This window comes from Mastacembelus armatus, chromosome 15 (genome assembly GCF_900324485.2).
Source record: "Mastacembelus armatus chromosome 15, fMasArm1.2, whole genome shotgun sequence".
In the NCBI taxonomy this organism is placed as follows: Eukaryota; Metazoa; Chordata; class Actinopteri; order Synbranchiformes; family Mastacembelidae; genus Mastacembelus; species Mastacembelus armatus.
Genome location: NC_046647.1, coordinates 14,754,693 through 14,768,511, shown reverse-complemented (window position 1 = coordinate 14,768,511; position 13,819 = coordinate 14,754,693). Strand labels below are relative to the sequence as shown.

The 13,819-nt window shown below is 38.7% G+C and overlaps 1 long non-coding RNA gene across 1 annotated transcript in view; it reads left to right on the top strand.

Moving 5' to 3' along the window:
• Positions 1-5,230, top strand: part of LOC113131856 (uncharacterized) — a 94,658-nt gene extending 89,428 nt beyond the window's left edge. Inside the window, exons 3-4 of the long non-coding RNA XR_003295847.1 lie at positions 4,874-4,999; positions 5,208-5,230. This is a non-coding gene — a long non-coding RNA (uncharacterized LOC113131856). The remainder of the gene's footprint in view (positions 1-4,873; positions 5,000-5,207) is intronic.
• Positions 5,231-13,819: the final 8,589 nt, after the last annotated feature.

Genomic DNA, 13,819 nt, shown 5'->3' with positions numbered 1-13,819 from the left:
TAACAATGAAAATTTGACCCCTGAATTAAGTGTTAAAAGGCAAAATTACACATTTCTACATATTATAATGATAGTTATAGAAATCAAACCAAACCAAGTGGCATGTTTGCAGCATCCCCTGTGATGTTTGTGTATTAACAACTTAAGCACAGTTTTCTAAACCTATACTAACCCTACTCAACTAGGGCTAAATATTTCTCAGTTATGGGGCACTTAATAATATACACATATATAACATATACCTATCCTTAAGAAAATACAAATGGTTTTAGACAGACTTGTAAGAGGATAATTTATTTAGATTTTAGTCCCAATCTATCAAAAAGAAAACAAGAGTTCAAAATGGGCATAAAAAAATAAAAAAAAAAACACAATAGAAAATGAACAGTACGATAAAGTCCTGTAGTAACTACAGTTCTTATTATGCATTGATTAGAAAGACACTGTAGACACTGCCCAGAGGCCATACAGGACTTCTGAATGCTCCATAAGTCTATTTTTGTTGCTCCTCTGGTAGGTTACCATGACTTTTATATTATTTATTTCAAAGTGCCCAGATATTGATTATTTCACAAGGAAAAATGACAAATGGCAGGAGGGAATGACACGGTCAGCAGGTTCTATTAGAGAAATGATAGTGTTGCTTGTGGTTTGTTAAAAGGTCCAGTTTAGATACTTTATAGGTTTACATCCATCATCGTCTAATGACCTATTTGATGAAAAACACGCGCTCTGGTGACAGCAGCCCAGTGCAGCCAACTTCGCTTTGTAATTGCTCCCATATTAAATATAGATTTTTGTTTTGATATCTTGTGAGAATTTCTTTCTGCAGGTCAAAATTGTGATAAAAGACATGGATACAATGGCAAAAAAAAACGCAGAATCAGAAAACTGGAAGGAAGATGGAGAAAAATAGGCCGCTATGAGACGCTGAAAGTTGAACAGTGAGTTTGATTTTTGAGCAATGGTGGAGGAAATGTCCAGATCCTTTATTTAAGTAAAGGCAGCAAGTTTGCAATATAAAAACACTCCAATATAAATAAAAGTCCTGCTATGAAACTGAACTGATATCTAAGTACTACTGGCAAAATTTACCTACAGAATCAAAAGTAAAAGCACTCGTAAAGCAGAAAAATCCCTCATATGCGTCTACTACTGCAATGACATTCTACTGTTGGTCAAAGTGAAGCTGATTTTAACTCTTTTACTATGTGTTAGTGGTAGTTTCTTCTTTAACAGTGCATCATATATATTTTTTAAAAATCATGTTTTATATAAGTATATTAACTATAGTTATGAAATTAATATAATATGGTGATACTGCAAAGTACAAGTAGTATAATTGTACTTAGTATAGATTATTAGTGGTTCTGAGTCTTTGTACTTCTAAAGAAAAAAAATATGGGCGACATTCTGCTCTAGTATTATACATCTAAACATAGAAACTGACTCAGACTTAGGTAAACACAGCTCTCAGTAGATGAAGCACTACTACTATGTATCGCTTTTCTCAACCTTTTGTTTTCATTTGACATGAGGAATTGAGGAAGAGATTTTTGAACGGAATCCAGTTGGGCAACAAGCTCTTGGTGTCATCCACAGAGACAGCAGCATTCATCCCTGAAACCTGTCCACCCTGTGTCCTTCCTGCACTTTTACCTGGACACTCCTGTTGGGACGAGCCATTAAACCAATGAAGGGCATGTTGAGATTGCTTAGATTTAAGTATTGCATTTAACTTGTAAAGGAATTGGTGGCCCTCCACTGACCCGGCAAGCTTTAATTGGGATTGTGCGAGTATTGATCGTAAGTGGCCAGGCGAATCTTGAATTACAGCCTGATTAGCTTTTACTCGGCCCTTTGCACCAGCCAATCGAAGGAGCTCAATGTCATTCAGGTTGGAACACTTCAGCGGCCACTTGACTGGAGGGAATCTTGTTACTTTCTGTGTAAACAGGAAACAACATGTATTTAAGGTGAGGACACTGGCTGTCCTGGCAGATGTACTTCAGTCACATGAGACTATATTCCTTTAGTGTATAATTGATCACTTTAGAAATAATTTGAAAACCAGTAGCTTAGCATGTACCTGATGAGCAGATATGGCCTCGTAGATGATGTATTCCCCTTTATTATCTCCCCTGCTCACATTTTATCTACATTTGATCACTCCTTCTTTTCCTTTATTGTTTCTCAGCAGAGATGATTACCTCTGTATGGTTTGGATGGAAACAGTCATAGGAGTGATGTAGCTCTTTTTCTCTATTATGAGCAGCTTCATCCAATCCCTCCAGGCACCCAGCCTCAACATCTACCCTCTGTACATCCAGAAACTCTGCCCTGGATCGTCGGCTTTTACCCAGCCTGCCTGTATGTGTCATTACAACTCGGTAATCCGGAGAGGGCAACAGAAAAGTTCTCATCAGTGTCAGCCTGAGATATAGATATGGGCCGGGTAACAAATGGCCAAATGCACAGGCAGCAGAGCAGACCATCAATAAAGCAATTTCTTGTGTCATAACAGCCACGCTTTTCCTAAAGCCAACCTTTCAAAACTTTTCCCTCTGCAAATCGCTGCAGCCCCACCATTAGAGTCCTGCCTTGTGAATTTAATGGATTCCGTACAAATAATATTCCACCATAATGGAAAAGGTTGAAGTCACTGAAGACAGATGAAGTCATAAACACGTATAATTGAGAATCAAAGACCGATAAATTTTAAACTGCTATCCATTTTCTCTTTTTAGATGATGATCTATGTCAGTGAGGCTGCAGGAAAATGGAAGAGATTATGGTGGAAAATTATAACAATAAATTTTCTAAACATACACCTTGATTATGCTTCGATTTTTTGGAGGGATACAGGGTGAGGGAGGGGGTTAGAAAGAAGGCTGGGATTGCTGAAAGCTTGCTGGCTAAATGGCACCATAAAATAGGTTCCCTGCTCTTTTGCCTGCAGAGCGTAGGCATGCCTGGAGGTGTGATTTCCCCCCCTTTAATGGGGGAAATGAATTGTGTAATTTATTGCAAACGTGCACACAGTGAGATTAGATCAGCATATCCCATCAAAGGAACAACAATCAATCAGCCTCTAGTTAACAGCATGAAACACATAAACCAGGGCACCTAATGGCTTTCCAATTTAACAGATTGATAGACTTATCCGGTCCTAAGGGATGAATTAAGAAAACTGGGTACTTTCACACAGGCACTGACACTTTTGACAGGACCTTTCCCCCCTCTAGTTCACTTACCATCTTCACTTCTGAATATAGGGATAAGGTTAACCTCAAAATAAAGAAAGTCAGTTTTTCTCTTCTTTGTTTCCCCCCCTTCTGTTTGAGAAAGCACTCCAGAGCTGATTTGTTATTCAGATGAGGCAGCAGTGGAAGTGTGTCAGATGTGGAGAATGGGTTCATTTTAATGACCTGATTATCGCGGGTCATTTGGAACTGTGAAATCATGGGAGCTATTCAAAGCCACTTAACAATATCTAAATGTGACCCCGGCTACCCACTGAACCAAGAATGGAGTTTAACAAATCAAAGGATTACCTTGATATTTTGGGAAATATGTTTATTTGCTTTCTTTCTGGAAGTTAGATGAGAAGACTGATGCAACTCTTGCATCTGGACATGTTGGTTTGTTAAACACAAAGAAGCAGCCAGCCTGACTGTCCAATGATTTAAAAAAATATCAGCACCTTTAAGCTCACAAATTAACACATTATATCTCGTATGTTTAGTCTATGATTTCTGAAGTTTGTCATATGTGCGGGGATATTGCTAGACTATTTGTTGACTATCAGCAGAGACTCCAGGACAATATTGCACATCAACTCCTGCAAAATGCTGAATTGTTATTTCTAAAAATATCAGTCTTGTAAAGAATAGAGATACAAGATATAATGAATGAATATATGAGTTTTAGATTTGTGTCTTTGTGTTAAGCTAAGCTGCCTGACTGCTGGCTCCAACTACACATGTACTTTGTAGAAATTAAAGTGGTGTCAATCTTTTAATTCTCAGAGCATGACTCAGAGCATGATTTTCAGCTCAGCCAAAACCACATAGACACTTATGATGTGATAAACTGTTGCAGACAAGTTGCTTCTGAACTATTGGCTTTATGAAGAGTTCTTGCAATGTTTTTTTATTGAACTAGATGCAATCGCTTTAACAAGAAACACACTGAACTACTCCTGAACAGAAGAAAATCAGAAGCTGTGCCAACCTGCACAGCATTATGATCTTTAAACTGACCTGAACAAAATAATCAGCAAAATCATTTAAAATGTCTGCCTCCACACTTCAAAGAAAGACATTCAAATAATGTTAAACAGCTGTAAGGTCCTCTAAAGAACCAAAGACTTGACCCACAGAACTGGTGTAATGCAAGTTAAATGTCACCATATTATCTTGTCCACATCTACGGAGACAGCTGATGTCACTGCATAATTTAGGAGGTGTTGGTATCAAGGATGTGATCCTGAGAGAGATGAGAAAGTGTTACCTTAGATCTCCACGAGCAAACCAGAGGAACCAACTCGAGGAACAGATGGGGCGAACGCACAGACTGCCCATTGTTTCAGCCCATGACATGTACATGTGGCTGCTGTGTGCGAATGTGACAGCTCTCCATGTTAAAGAGGAACCCAATCTTCTTGTCAGAATTGAGCCTGTGAGCGGGTGGGGTCAATTTCAGCTCAACTCAGACACTTCAGGAAATGGATTGAGATTCAGCTCATGAGTTGGGAATGAGCCAAAATTGATTACTGATGGATCAATAAATTGGCTAATGAGTAAGAGTCCATTACTAACCAATGAAAACTAATAGCACTTTAACTGCCTCTTTGTTTCTGCTTTTCCATCAGGTTAGCAGAAAATCAGCTTTGTGACACACAGGAGGCGTGGCGCTCCCAACTGAAGACGATAACAGAGGAGACACCCAAACACAAAACAGGAACAAGGCTATTACGCTCTACAAGTTGGCTCTACAGGTCAGAAAACAAAAATGATCTTTTCCTGCTTAACATTTATACTCATATCCTCCTTGTGGACACAATTCCACTAGCCCCCATGTTTGGTCTGTGGGCAGAGCAAGAAGCACATGATCACAAAGGGCACCTAAGCGTGATGGCCTCCCTCCTCGTGATGGACAGTAATTGGTGTTTGTTTGCTCTCTTTTCTCCCTCTCATGTATCACAGGGCAGTAAGGAGTGCTCTTACTGTCAACTGATTAGTATAGTTCCTCTCTCAGTAGCTGTCAGGACTGCCTAATGAGAGGAAACCTGAGCAGAGAGGTAGGAGAGGCCTGCACGCACATACATAAAAACTAATTTAAACATACACTTAGTAAGAGCGATTATTTCTCCATGTTTCCAATTTATGTATTTCTTCAGGCATGATGTCTTTAGTCAAATAAATAAAGATTAAAGTATGGACAGCCTTGCCAACTTTGCTGCAGCAGTTTGGGAAAAACCCCTATCCTGTTTCCTGTTCATGACAGTAATCTTCAAGCACAATGCTAGGTCTATAAAAATGTTTTTCAGAGTTTGGTGTTGTAAAACCTGACTGGCCTCAGGCAGTTCTTTTTTTTTTTGTGAAATACTTAATATTTCCAATAGCAGTTAACAGCTTTACAATGATAAAATAATGACATAATAAAAAATCAGCTGAAATGGAAAAAAGCAAACTCAACTCAAGCTGTAAAGAAATTCTGTTGCTGGGAAATACACCAGAGAAAGTAACAATCAGTGACACTGCAGGTTAAAAACACCTTCTTCTGACTACTGTTTGTCATAATCAACAATATTTTGTACACACAGCCTCTGTTTTCTGTACTAAAGACCATTGGAGCAGCCTTAATTTTAGGTTCGTTTTCAAGTTGCAGGAACTTTGATAAAAAAGTTTGTATTATTTTTAGCATCATTTGCAAGTAAAAGGGTGTTTACTCTTATCTTTTCAGTGACAGGTTGATAAACAAGAGCATTGGTGTCTACATAGTCGCACCCTATAATTGAGAAAATATGAATAGACACATGAATCTCATATATACATACATTCTATATATCAGTATATCTCTATCGATAGATAGATAGATTGATTGATTGATCGATATAGATACTCTATATGGAATGTAGGAGCTATATAAAATAGTCCCCAAAATTAAAATGAGTCATGCAATTTTCCTTCATTTCAAATAAACGTGTGACGCATACGAGGGACCAGTGCCAATCCCTAATGGATCTCTCAAAAGTGCTCTCTTAATATATCAAGCATTCATGCCAGCCCTTGACAACTCTATCTTCCTCACATCTTAACACACCCCAAAGTCCTCAGGGCACCCAGGAAAATTAACCATTTAATAGCAATAAATAACAGAGTCTGACTCAAGGGGACTTCAAATCAGCCTCTCTCTTTCTCTCTCTTTCACACACACACACACACACACATATACACAAAGGGTAGACTTATATAGCTGGATTAACACCAAACAGCCCAATCAAGTGTTTTATGACATGAAATAGAATGCCATATTTAATTCACATTTATTCCCTATTCATATATACGACATAGCCTCATATGTCTTTTAGGGTGTGTCAGCTTTATAGAAACTCAGACACAGTCTATGGTGACAAACTTATGCATGGTTGTTTCTTTGTTTTTTTTTTTTGTGGAGGAAATAAGCACCTAATCAAATTAATAACAAGTGAAAGCACAAAGATATTTTCTATCAACATAAGTGTAACTATACGTACATTTACTTTAAAAAAATAGCATTTAAAGGTTTTCATTTCAAGCAATGACTGTTTAGATATTTAGACATTTTATACATTTTAAAAACAAAAATATGAAAATACAAACAAAAACAATCTAAACCATGTAAATTCTATAGAATAGTTCACACTAACTTCAAGTACAACAGTAATTTGCTATGCTGATACAAGTAATGCTATAATGTGCAGCATGTATAAATGGTACAGTATAATATACAGCACACATGGATGTTATGTACAGGGATTACTTTTACTTTTTACACATTAAGCATATTCTCACATGCCTTTAGAATTAAATGCAAGATCTGAACTGGTTACCAAGAGGGATTTGAAAACTAAGGTGATTCTGTGTTATTCTGCACTGTTAAACCTATACAGCATTGTTACATCCTGGCATTTATCTTTTCTGTCAATGGCAGTCCCATTAATTCCTTGTACTTCTTTCCTTGTTTCTCTCCTATCCCCTCTCTGACAATGTATACTGTTACAGGCCCTTGTGTTAGTCAAAATGGAGCATTGATTATTTGTAAAAACATAAGCGCAAATCAAATCAACATTGCACAGGGACAGATGAGACCTGCCTACCTGTGCGCATGCAGGAGAAGGGGGCAGTTATTGACCAATTGATCTGATGTGAAGGACGGGCATTTTTTTTCCCGCAGTGGAAAAACCTTGACTGTAAGGTTAGCAATCACTCCACCACCTCACCTTCAACTACAACTACCTCTAGCACCCAACTGTGTCCTCAATCTCCACTCCAACAGGCCCAGGTATGCAACTTTTCCGTCAGCAATGTTATGTATTTGGCTTTCTATTTCACTTTAATAGGGGAGAAATTGGCAACATATTCTTTTACAGCCCCATGGCACCATTAGAAAGCCCGCTGTCATTTGGATTATTTATGAAAAACTATTTCATGCTTACTTACATTTGCCGCTTATTTTCCCCCAGTGTGACCTGCAGCAGATTTAGTTCCATTTCGAAAGCCTTAAAGCCAATTCTTTATGTCTGCAGGTCAGCATTCTCAATTGAGTTGAGATTGAAATACCAGTGTGTAGTGGGAAAGGTATGGCAAGAGGAAACCAATAGTCTTTTATTGTGTAGAGGGCTATAGTAAAAAGAAAGGGAAGGGGATAGTGAAGAGGTGAAACAATAGAGGGTGAAGCTGGGGAAATGGGGATGATTTTTAGGTGGATGTAGAACTGGAGACACCTGCAGAAATAAGAGGCAATGCAAAGGCAGCAAAAAAAAAAAACTTGAGGAATGAACAGGCCACAAACATCCCGCTGCTTGAGAGTAGCAAAGACAACAATGACCAGCCAAGAACTGAGTCAGCAAAGCACAGCACAGAAAGCAAAAACAGAAAAGACATAAAAAGAAAGCAGCCTTAAATCTGCAAGATTTTATTTTTCATCCAAAAACATGTCAAATATCTCTGCTTGTGTGGTGTTTTACACAGACCACAATGATAAACTTCACTTTGGGGAGGGTGGGGGGTTGTTTGTGATTTTTTTTTTTTTTTTTTTCCCCTGCTGTGTTTCTAGAATCTATACTCATATTCTTGTCTGTACAAGAAAATTGCCAATCTTTGTCTTTCAAAATATCAAATAAATCTAAATAAACTTCCAGACTAAGTAGCTGGACAGGCCAAGACAAAGCAGTCACACTCCACTTTAGAGCATGCATCTATACTCATAATCCCAAATTGTATTAAATGGGGTCTTTCACTGTCCATTGCACACACACACACGCACAATCATGTCTCACTGTAGTTGTGAGGACACTCATAGACATAATGTATTCCCTAGGCCCTAACCCTAACCATTACAACTAAATGCCTAACCTAAACCTAGTTCTAACTCTAACTCTAGCTCTAAAACCGTGTCTTAACCCTCAAAAAACATTTAAAGTTGTGAGGACTAGTCAAAATGTCCTCACAAGGATGGTATCAGAAGATAATGTGTCCACACAAACATAGAAAGACATGTACACACACATGCGCGCTCTCACACACATTTGTTTCTATTTCTTGTGGGGACATTACATTCAGATTGCACTAATCTCAAGCAAAACCACTACCTCCAGTTTTCAGTCCCCCCCAATGTAGGAAAAACATGGTACACACACACACACACACACACACATGCAGTTTTGATGTGGGTTAGCCCCGGCTTTATACAGTGACCCTAATAAACTACGGCGTGGCTGGGCAGGTTTGTCACTGTCACAGGTAAATGATGTAATTAATGAGTGTGTAGTGGAGTGGATGGGAGCTGGGGTGTTAGCTTTTAAACACCTCTTCAGCTGACTGGGTTTGGGGAGGCCCAGCTGGACACAGCCAGCAGATCAATACAGGGTCAGGGGTCAGTCAACCCTCCCATTATGACCATGGTAGCTCCCATCATCATCTGGCTAACAATGCCTGCAGGAGGGCCGGAGATGGAGCCAGTGTAGGGAGAGGAAGCAACTTCAGCTGTGAGCTGGTGTCTGAAGAAAGTGAGGGGTGATGCTCAGAGCAGTTTTCTATCTGTTAGAAATTCTTTTTTTTTTGTTGAAATTAAATATATTTTTACGTTTTAAAACAGGTGAAATAACATCAATGCACTGGCAGATTATTTAATCTATACTGAGAAAACCGTATTTAAGAACAAAGAACAAGTAAATATGAAGATTTCTCAAAATGTAGACAGTGCAGAGCTGTTGTTTGACCAGATCTCTAGTTGAACACTGCTCCATGATGTTGCAGCTTTGTTGCTGTTATTGCTGTCTGTTATCACTACACTATACAAAGAAAGAAATTTAGTTATCAAATTAAAATAACCCAACTGTATAATAAAGGAACCCAACTGGAGCTGCAGTGATGGCCTCTGGCTATACTGTCACTGAAATGACAAGTGGACATGGACAAAGAACACCAGGGGAGCATGGGAAATTGTTCCTTATCAGATTGGTTCAGTAAATAATTGTAAGCCTGTTGATAGGGTGCTTGTTATTTGGAAAAACACCAAAGCTGATCCTCCGTCGTCTTCTTCTTCATTTTCCTTTCGGCTGCTCCCTTCAGGGGTTGCCACAGCGAATCATCTGCCTCCATTTAACCCTATCCTCTGTATCCTCCTCACCCACGCCAACTATCCTCATGTCCTCCATCACTACATCCAAGAACCTCCTCTTTGGTCTTCCTCTAGGCCTCCTTCTAAAAACACCAAAGCTGATCCAAACTCATTAGATTGCAGATTCAGTAATGATGACCACTGTCAGATCTGGTTGCCTAATTGTTAGGTTTTAGATTTTACTCACCTGGAAACTTTAAAATGGTTAAAAATTTCTTACTCTTCATTTTTCATGTCCAACTACAGTATGAAAAATCTTTAAATTGGCTAAACCTTTCAAACTCTGTAATGCATGGTTTGTTTATTTGCACTGAAAGAAATGTAAAAATGTAAAGAGGCTGCTCTTAAAAAAAGGAGCAGAGGCCTCATTAGTCTCTAAAGCTTCCCATACATCAGCAGCCCCGTCCATTTCATAGCACTTTTTACTCAGACACAGATCAAAATTCAACAGCTAATTTTAAGTATGACTCACATTTCAGAGCTTTAGGGGTTTTTTATCCCATGATGCCCCAAGAAAAACTGTGGCCAGTTTTGTTCATGATGTTGATACATTATTAATATTACAGCGGGGGAGCATGGGAAATCGTTCATGGCCAGATTGGGTTTGATCAATACCCTCAAAGGGCAGAAGCCTCATTAATCTAAAACTTCCCTCACATTAGCAGCACTGTCCAATTCAGACCACTCTTTGCTCAGACTCAATAGCCACTCCAGCAGATCCATACAGAGATCAAAACTCAACAGCTAATTTAGAGTGCACTGGAGTTTTTAATGCTGTGAACTCCCTGAGGAATACTGGCACTCATTTTGTTCATGATATTGATGTAGATGCATTATGATTATTGCAAAGATCTTAATTTCTAAAAAAAAAAAAAAAAAAAAAAAAGAAGTTTTACACAAGCCTGTTTTACTATTGCCAGGTAAAAATATTTAGTTGAATTTTTCATGAAGCTAAAGGGGTGGTACATTTAATTACATTTATTTCTGCTATTTTACAATTAAATATAATTTTTTGCAAGATTTAGCAAAAAAAAAAAAAAAAAAAAACAACTATTAGATTCATTTTAATTGTGTAGTATTCCAATAACTACTTTATTATTTGAGTTATTTTAAAATTGCCAAAGAATCAGTTTTTGCTGCATTTCTTACAAAATAGTGCACCAAATGTTTTAAGGGTTTGGACTGTTATCTGGACAAAACAAGTAATTTGAAAATGTCATCTTGGGCACTGGGATATTTTAATGGATATTTTTTTAATATTGTTGGACATTACAAAGAAAAATAACCAATTAATCAAGCAATAAAACTGATAACCTGCTGTAACCCTAAAAAGAGATCTTTGTTGTGTATTAGTCAATTTTCCAAATATGATGCCTAATGATCAGCACTAAATGTAAGCAGTGTGGCAGAGTGTTGACACCCTATGTGTGACTCATTGGTTTTTAAGGATGTGCCGGTGGATGCACTATATTATCTTCCTATGGACAGGCTAATCCATTACCAACCTTTTTGTGGTGTGAGTGAAAGGCTCGTATTAGGGCAACTGTGCGTTCAGAGGCATCATTCAGGACAATGAGCTATAGCCTGAGAGTGACAAGCTAGAAAAATGTCCCCACTTTTCAGCCTGTACAAATGACGTTTGGCCACAATAACTCACAACTGGACACTTCATTTCAAGTTGGAAGCTAGCTGGCCAGTCAAAAGCTATTATACCATCTTCTTTATTTGTGGCTCATGGTTTTGGTAGTAGGACCATCAAATAAATACTGCTAAAATGCCACTTCAGTCAAAAATATTGGCAAATTCTTTCTATGTCGCGACTGGGTCCGGATGGCAACCTGTTTCTAATGGTATAAACCTTTAAGAGTCAGGTGGTCAGGCAGCTGGCATCCATCAGGCCCAACAGCACCATCAGTTAGTATTAGATATATATGCATGTGAGTACAACTGACCAATGCGTCTGATCCCTTGCAGCCATTCTCGAGGCATAATAAATGAATTGATTACCAATTTATCACTGGGAATTGCTTGCTTAGAGGAATGATCGCTCACCGATAAAGAAGAAATGGCTATGCATACATTTTGAGGATGACAATCTTTGAAGTGTAATAGTATAATTTGTCACTTGTGACAGTCTATTTGATTGTTCTCGATATTTCACCCTGGTGGAATATGGGACAGAATCACACTGGGTTGTCAGAGCCAGGCTGAGGTGTGTGTGAATTCGTCGAGCGGTGCTTTTAATACGGTAATAAGGCAGTCAGAGGAACACTTAGACTTCCTGAGGTGACAGCAGCTTTATCGCGCATCGCTTCATAAACTCCCATCATATCTGTCTGCCACTATTATCAAATGGGTGTTTAGCGTGATTCTGTGTGCCTGTGTGTGTTTGTGTGGAGAGGCTGATGACATGAGGGCACGAGAAGATCAGTATGAAAAGTGAGTTGATCCTGGCTAAAGGCAGAAATACTGTAGGTTTTCAGCTTTTTGTAAGAAAAATAAGCCAATACTCCTACGCTGAAGTAAAACATTTCTCTTTTTGCTCCTATTGCTTCCTGAAGCCCAGACAGCTATGGTCAAACTTAGGTCAATAAAATGTGTGTCTGTCCATTGAGTTGCCACATCTATCAAATGATGAAAGTTTGTCTTTAAAGGAGAGCTAGAATTCAGTGGGGAGAGAGTGGACCCTTTCTATGAGGCATGCAGGAAATTAATCAAGGAAATGGGGTTTTTGGTGTGCCTATATCACGTCTAATCTATCCTTTGTCCACACGAAGCCGCCTCCAAGCCTCACCAATCAAGAGCAACACGCTGGCTTTATGAAAAGCCACTTGTTCCCTGCATAATTGGGGGGTCTCGCTGCTGAGTTAAATGTGAGGTGGAGGTGGAGGGAGGCACAGTCTTGTTTGCCCATGTAAAGTGTGATCCAGATAATAGCATTCTCATCAAAGGCGGCAATTACATTCATTACAACGGCGCAGGGCACGCCTGCAAGGAAATTAAGTGGTGAGAGGGGAAAAAAGCTTAATATATACCTCCTTTATCCTCTCCCCCACCTCTGAGTTCTTTTTCAAATGCGCGACGTGGAGCGGGAGACCTCAAGAAAGAAACAGTCTCAGCAGAGGAAGAATAAATCTCGTCAAAGTCCCCCCTTCACCTTTCTGTCTCAAAGAGGCTCCCGTCTATCGTTACTATGGCTGCACTTGTCTAGGATTAAAAAGCTTTTCCAGGAGGGTAATCTCAAAAGCAGCTTTTACACAAGCCCAACAAATGACACCACGTCTTCAGAAACTGCTTTAGAACTTCTCTAAATTAAATTCCCATTTCTTTCAGGAAGGCAGAAGCAAATTAATTGTCTTGTGTGGCGTTAAACCACAGCCCGTAAACCAAGCAGTTAAGAGGAAAAGGGAACCTTTTCATTCAGGCCTTTTAAATGTGAATCAGAGCAAGTGGCTAACACTGCAACCTTCTCAAAGACAGGTGTTGTCCCAAAGCCCGGGCTACATATGGCAGTGTATTCAAACTCACTCATATAATTTAGATTAGTCCAAAGGTTTTGAGTTCAAACCACACCTTTATAAAATGTTAAGTAGATGAGTTATTATCTAATTGCATTCAAAATTCACAAAAATTTGGCATTAGCATTTTTGGTTAATATTACACTATAGATGTTATCTAAGCTAATTATATCCATGGTTAAAAATAATCAATTCAACATCCAACACAGTTTGTTGACAAATATGCCATATATAGGTCTATATTTCAGTATTTCAGTTATTTCTATTCAAGCTTCCACCAGTGTGACCACAGCATTACTGGGTGTAAATGCCAGCCCATGTAAGCCCTACTAAAGTATTACCTGCTCTCAGTCTCATTAATACATTCTCACTGCCCTTTAACAGAACAGCTTAATATATTGTGCAGTGGACAT